The sequence below is a fragment of the Salvia splendens genome, chromosome 13 (genome assembly GCF_004379255.2).
Source record: "Salvia splendens isolate huo1 chromosome 13, SspV2, whole genome shotgun sequence".
Classification (NCBI taxonomy): domain Eukaryota; kingdom Viridiplantae; phylum Streptophyta; class Magnoliopsida; order Lamiales; family Lamiaceae; genus Salvia; species Salvia splendens.
The window spans coordinates 13775851-13783999 of NC_056044.1; the positions used below are offsets into that span (position 1 = coordinate 13775851).

At 40.8% G+C, this 8149-nt stretch overlaps 1 pseudogene; it reads right to left on the reverse strand.

The window, feature by feature from the left end:
* Positions 1-3755: 3755 nt before the first annotated feature.
* Positions 3756-7198, reverse strand: LOC121760105 (annotated as a pseudogene).
* Positions 7199-8149: the final 951 nt, after the last annotated feature.

The window sequence follows — 8149 nt, forward strand, 5'->3', positions numbered from 1 at the left end:
CTAACTTGTTCAACTCCATCTTCTACCTCAACCTCAGGTTGTATATCTGTAACAGAGGGGTGAATTGGAGTAGGCAATGATTGCCCAGTAGGACGTCTTGACAAGGGGTGAATTGGGGTTGGGACATCTTGCACTACAACAGGTTCGCATGCATGGACCTCTCCTTGTCCAATAACTCCATCGACTGTATCTTTCTCTTCAACCTCCACCACAACAGCTTCGGCTTGTTGTGCACTACGTGATGCAAATGCATCCATCAAATTCTTACGTGCTGCCTCCTCTTCCCTCTTCCCTCTTCCATTCCCGACGTTTGTCTTCTAAACTTTTGGTCAAATACTCTTCAAACTCGACATCCCTAGGGTACCACTCAAGCATCAATAATGGTGCCGATGGTTTCCTCTGCTCCTCGTGCTGATGTTTCTTCCTTTTCGGTTTACGCTTCGGCACAATTGGTTCCGGTTCGTCAATCTCTTCAATGACCACCGTGGTTTTTTTACAAGCTTTCACAAATTTTAGAAACTCCCCCGCTTCTTCCTTTCGCTTCTTGAGCAAGGCGGCCGCCTATGTCATCTCCACTAGATAAATGTGAACTAGCTTTGTGCTAGTAGCCGCGACTTCGAGAAAATGGGCCAGATGTGGATCGTCAGTAATGGGCAGCAATGGACCTCCTATGTCCACTCCCATACAGCCATCACTGTACCTTGTATGAACGTAATAGAACTCATATATGGTTTTCCTATCGTACCTCAACCGCAACACCATACTGGAAAGATCTAAAAGCTCGAATTGGAGAATATTGCAAAAGTCAAAGAATGTCAATTGCCCCCCAACATACTTCTTCTGTCCATTGATTTCAAAGATTGACCCTCCGTGATGAAAAACGACGGAAAACATCCCGACACGGTCCCCTGTTAGGGTTTTATAGAGATAGAAAAATTCCAAATTTAAACTAACAAATTTCACATATAAAGTCCTAAATCACAGTCAAAACAATTTCCCAAACGCGACGACATCAAAACAATTTCACAAAACAACCAATTTTCGGAGCCCTAAATCACAGTCAAAATCGCTTGCTTGGAATTTTTAATTAAAGTGCACGATTTGTGCAATTTTAAATTTGAACTTACTATATTCTTCTTCTGGGACAAAGAAATCCAACCGAGGATCGCTAATGCTCTATGTTTCTGGGTCTGCGTCGATTATCTCCGGTCCTCGACCGTATCTACCGTATCTAGTTGATGCCGGAGGTGATGGTGACGAAGACGATGGCGTTGGCGGCTTCTTTTTGCGCCTTGAAGAACTACGGGCGGAGGACGCTCCAGCGGAACTTCGTCTCCGTTTTGGAGGCATTGATGAAAATGGCGTGTCGAAAATGGCAGCGGCGTTTTCCGAGAATGAGTAGAAAAATGTGGTGAGATAGGGTGTGCGACACGAAAATGATGAAGTGAAAGTGGATTGGAGGGAAAGAGGAAAGAGAAACAACCTGCTAAGTGTTTTGTAATTCACATTATCTAAAATTTCAATGCAGGTCGTGAAGAGGCGTCTACAATGGGAAGAGAAGAGAGAGGACAAAAGACATGATGTTTCTGTCACATCAATTAGGATTTCCGTCTCGTCAACAGTACATGCAGCAGGTGGGATGCAGTGGCGGCCTTACAAAAGGTCGAGTTTGCCCTTTCAAGCCCTAAGGGTGTTATGGTCAGAAAAAACAAGGTTTGTGATTATATATTTTGTTAGATACCTGTGATGAGATTTTTAAATGTTAGGGGTCTCTGTTGTTACAAGGCGAAAAGTTAGGGACCTTTTGTACAGTTGACTCTAAAATTAAACTATCCGAAGCCTTTTAGGGAAATCCCAGGATTTCGTCTTGACTTTTACTACTCCTATTTTAGTGTGTGTCGTTGTTTCAAACATATATAGGAAAGTTCCACGCACTAATAACATTTTGATATGACAGAGAACTATACTAATTTTAGTATTGTTGGGATGAAGCTAAGGAGATGTTGTTGGAAGAGGGATTGTCGTTTGTGAGTGAGTTAGTGGTTGATTATGAACATATTTAGGAAATAGAATTTGTGAAACTGGACACAATAAAAGTCAGAAGAGTATCATGGACGTGACAAATGGCAATCTCACCACTCTTTTACTAAGCATGTCAACAATTTCTTATGCAATTGTACACAGTACTCATAACACACTACACTAAACTACACGATATAAGAGAAATTTACCGGAGAATATACTGTGAGATCGAATATGATATATAGTGGGGATGGGATTTTATATTATGCATGTCGTTCAACATGTTCAAACTTCAACGCATACATATACTATGCATTTATATAAGGTCCCATGTTATTCACAAACGATAAAATCACCCTAGTTTAGCAAAACTAGGGTTTGGTATGCAATCTAGAGTCTACTCAACATAGGTCAGCTAATTTGAGAAATCAAAAATAAATTGTAAAATAACCATAGTTTAGCCTCACTATTTTCTTTCTTCTTTCTGAACAAACTAACTATTCACATATTAATACAAAAAATTGTACATCACGCCCCATTTTTGTTTTTTACTCCTATTAATTATGTGAAGGTTTAAACATGCACACCTAAACTCAACATCAATACGATATTATCAACGTTGGGCTAAGTTTCTAGGATTTTGTTTGTGGGACACGTCATACTAATAGTGTAGGGGTTTCCAATATATAAATTCTAATTCTCTATTGTGTGATCGTTTGAACACCAACAAGCTTCTATTCAAACCAAGACCACAAGATTAAGACCACACATGTCACAAGCCATCACAGGTTGGCATAAATGTTGGGAAACGTGCAAAGCAATTGAGTAAACCAAGAGCGAGTCTGGCCCGAACCATGACTCTAATACCACTATGTTCATGTATGATTTTGTCTCAAGAACAAAATTGCGAGGATTTATAGCTCATACTATTAACATCGAACTCCACATTAGATGGTTGTGTCATGCATGACGTTCATGCATGATTTCACGATTGACATACTACTTTTAGATAACCGTCTCACCAGAATATTTTATTGTGTATTACAATCTAAATACTTTTAAGGCACAAACCAGTTCTATTTACAAAAAATAAAACATATAAAAAGTACATCAATAATCCAGGGACATGGCATCAAAATTGAGAAAAAAAGAAAAAAAATTATTCACGTGGGGCACAGTAATTATTGGAATGTGTGTTTTATTTTGTGTGTGAATGTGTGTTTTATTTTGCATGTACAGAGAAAGAGAGATAGAGTACAGAGAAAGAGAGATAGAGTTACTGAGTGAGTGAGTGTTTTTTATTTTGCATGGAGGGGGAGGGAGGGAGGGAGGGGGAGGGAGAGAGAGAGCATTGAAGTGTTGACAGATTTTCGGGCTGCGAACAGTGGGCCGGGTTCGGTTGAGTTTAATTATCAAAATACCAGATCAAAACATAAACAAATGAGCACACTTTAATTTGCACATATTATGTTACAACTCGATATAAACCACAAATAATAACAGATATTCCCGTTACGTGATAAAATAAAATACGAGATCGTAACATAAACAAATGAACGAACTTTCATTTACAACTCAATATACACAAAGAATTGATGATATTGTCGTTACATGATCAAGTCAACTCTGAAATCAAAACATGAACAAATGAATTAATTTTCATTTGCGTTTCACAAGTTGATATACACAAAAAAACGCCGATATACCATTTCATGATGAAATACAATATACGATTAAAACGTAAACAAATGAACAAACTTTCATTTGCACATTCTATATTACAACTCGTACAATTTCACAAGTCAGATTTACACAAGAAACAACGATATTCTCGATACATGATAACCCTAATAGTGAAATAAAAGTACATTTTGCACCATATTTTGGTGCCTCAAGAAAACAGAACTCCAAGATTCAAATAAATCTCGGAACTTGACCTATGTATAGTGAGAAGTATGTTTATATTACTACAGTACATACATAACCTCATAAGCCCTAAAACATATGAGTACTTAATGTCAACAACTTCTGCAAGTCTTCATATCATCACTTTTTATTGTAAATATAGACACATAAAGATAAGAAACTCACAAGTCACACTCATCCTCTTCCTCCGGCGGCTTTCCGTCATCCCTCGATGGCCCGAACGCGGCGCTACAACCGAGAAAATACAACATGTTAGCCATGCTCAAACCAGCAAGAACAAGGTAGTAGTAATCAAAGTGGCCCTTGTTGATGTTGCTCGAGATCCAGCTCTCATCCCCGCCTTGCTTCGAAAAGTAGTCGACCATGTTCATGATCGAGCTTGCGAGGATGTTCGCTAGGCACATTCCAATCCCAAGAAGCGTGGAGGCTATGCTCGACATGCTTCTCGGTAGCTCGGAGAAGTAGAACTCGTTCTGTGCAATCGCGTTGGAGGCCTCTGCAAACCCCGTGAGAAAGTTCTGTGGGAGGAGCCATAGTGCTGACATGGCCACGACGGACTGTGGATTGTTAACTTTTCCATTCTTGATGGCGACGAATCGACGGATGGCCTGCACCGTGGCCGAGACGATCATGGCTAGGAACGAGAGGAAGATCCCTATCCCCATTCTCACTCTAGTACTCACACGAACGGGTCTCCCCTTGATGCGAGATGCTAAGGGGAGAAACACACGGTCGTAGAGAATGACCCATAGCATAACAGCCACGACCACGAACACGCTAAACGAGGCTGCTGGGATCTCAAAACTCGAAGTTATATGCCGGTCCATTGAGGCTGCTTGGAGCAACGGAAAAGTGCTCTGGCTCAGGTTTATCGACATGATCATCCCTGAGGACCATATCGGGACGACTCTCAGAAGTGCCTTGAGCTCCTCGACTCGTTCAACAGTACCGTACAAAGCCGCCATGGATTTGCGGCCCTCCCGTCAGTTGTCAACTCTCTCTCAGCGTCTCTTAAAACGCAGGCCTTATTCAGAAACCTAACATCATCGACAAACTAGTGTTTCGTTACTATATCGTACGACTAAAACATAGACAACGAGCACATAATGTACGCTGTACCTTAGCTTTTCACTCGGGATCACAAGGCCAGAGCCGTTCTTGCAGTGGTATACATCGCTCATGCTGTCCGACAACTTGAGGTGCCGGTTTCTGAAAGCAGCTACGACCACTTGAACGAAGCCGGTGATCAAACTCGAGCTACTCTTGAATCTGACGTAAAAGGGGGATGCCAGAAAGAAAGAGGTGACAGAGACTAGCATGAGCACACAGGGAACTGCAAAACCGACTCCCCATCCCAAGTTCTCTTGAATATTTACGACACAAGTTGGGGCAACAAGGACAGACAACGTGTAAGAAGCGTAGTACCAGCCGAAGTAGCTCTGTTTGACACCAGGGCATTTGTGGAATCCTTTCTTTTCCAACTGATCTGCACCAAAGGCTAAGGAAGACGACCTAATTCCTCCTGCCCCGATAGAAATTAGTCCAAACGAGAGGCATAGATACATAATCTGGAAGGTCGTTGCAGAGATGCAAACGTTGCTCGACTGATCACATGACGGAGGGCTCGCTTGTGGGATCACTGCTGTCGACCATAGGATAATAATCCCCTGGAATCAAAGGTTTGCTTGTCATGTTCGATTTAGGACAGAAAACACACACATCGGATCAAATTTGAGGCTATTAAGTAGAAGATTCAGACGACATCGACAAAAAAGGAGTTCAAATCACCATGAGACAGACAATAGATCCAAATCCAATTGTATGAAATCTTCCCAAGTATGAATCAGCAACCACAGCTCCAACAAGTGGCATGAAATTTGTTGCGGCCGACCACATAAACAACACGTTTGCAGTGGTTGTCATCTGCATATGATACTCGTTAATCAAATACAGAGTCATGTTTGGCGACAGCCCGAAAGTTGCCATCTTCTCCAGTGCCTCGTTCCAGTTTCATCAAAGCAAACACATACCACAGGTGTGCTTACACTTCAACTTTGAGAGAGAGAAGTAAAAAAGCCTAGTCCATAAATTGCCTAAAATTCAACCATTATTGACTTCGAAGAGAGATTCAAGCATGTCCAGATTGAAATTTGTGTCAAAAAATCATTAGAGAGGGTACCTCATTCAATAATCAAGAATACAGATAGCTTAAATTGAGCATGTGAGATCAAGAAATACACTGTTCACCACGATCAAAAATCAAGAAAAACATAGTAGTGGCAATCAAGAATCAAGAATAAACACAGTACCATAATCAAAAGTCATGAGGTTTTTAATTAAGAATGTAATGACCATAATCAATAGCCCCAAGGAGCTTAAATCAAGAAGGTAAGAAAAGTATACACACACTACCATAATCAAGAATAAATAAAAAGAGAATCATTTCAAGATGAACAAAAGGGGAAAAAACAATACCAGAAACTAGAATCCAGATACCTTAAATTAAGCATGTGACATCAAGAAATACATTGTTCACCATAATAATAAATCAAGTACTAAAAACAATACCATAATCAAGAATCATGAGGTTTCCATCCAATAATGTAAGACCATAATCAATAATCAAGAAAAACAGAACATGATCAAAAGAAAAGAAAGAAAAAAACATTAACATCAATCATCAATAATCATGGGGATTAAATTTGACTCAAGAGTGTAAAACTAAATTGAGATGAAACACAGATTACCAATTATGAAGGGCAAAGTTCTAAAACCCCCCTTTTCACGAGCACTCTCCAACAAAGGCTCTTCCACCCCCATTTCTTTCTCCTTCCTCCCATCCTCCATTGATGATTGATTAGATAATTGATGCCCTGTCACAATACACACACAATCAAATTATATATAAGCACACACACAGAGATTGAGAGACAAGAGTGAAGTGGTGGAAAGATACAGATGATGAAGCAAATGGGGACGGGAATATAGAGGGAGTTTCACGTCGGCCACGTTCAACAATTTAACATCATTTTTTGTCGATTTCTTATGAATTTTATGAATTTCAACAATTGTAGAAGGTTTATCTGATTGGGATTGACGTTTGACACTTTGAAAATCTGGCGATTGAGTTTGGCAGAGCTTCCAGAACCCCCAGCTGCTAGCAAGTTCGATCAAGACTTTAAAATAATGCTATATCCTATAGCAATTAAGAATGGTGACTGTTGGAAAGAAATCAAGCAAACGAATGAGAAGATTAGGGGAATCAAATCACCGTGCAAATAATTGTGAAGATATGGAATTAATTATAAATTACTGTGTAATAAGGTAATTAGAATTAGGGTGGATCATTACCTTATTTGTATAGCCTTCCCTCCTATATAGATGAATGTAAGATCACGGTGAATTCTAAGTTGAATAAAACACAAAACCTTTAAACATGGCATCAGAGCACAGGCTCAGAAAAAACATCATCATAGCCCAATAAACCTTTCCCAACCTAAGGCAGAGACCAAGTCATGGCCGAGGACGAAACCAAAGATACCGAAACCAAACCAAAGCTCTCAGACGATCACGACTACAAACTGAGAGTGAGTAAGAACGTTACCGTAGCCGTAAAGCTCAATGGAACAAATTACTCGATATGGGCGCGGCTCATGAAAATTCAGATCGGGAGTAGGAGGGTACTCCGACACATCAACGACAACCCGCCACCTCCCGAACCAGGGACGGCCGGTTACACGGAGTGGGAGGAAATGGACTTAATCGTCTTCTCGTGGATTCTAGACAACATCGAAACCGATATCGTCATCGATTTCGCCCATCATCAAAATGGCAGAGGCCTTATGGAAAAGCCTAGCCGTGACGTTTGAAAGCACGTCCGATCCCTTTCTACTGTTCGATCTGGAGGAGAAGGCAGAAAATGTTAAACAAGGAGAACAGAGCCTTGAAACGTATTGGCGGCACTTACATGGAACGTGGATAGATCGGTGCCAAGAACAACCTGTCACATGTTGTGACAAAGGAATTGGACAGTTCCGAAAATACATTGAAACACGGCGGTTATTCAAATTCTTAACCGGCCTGAACCCAAGATATGATCAGATGAAGCGTGAAGTACTCAAGGATAAACCATGGCCCTCAGCCGAGGCCGCGTACGGTTGGAGTAAGAGGGAGACCGCCCGGCTCAAAATCATGCCGGCAA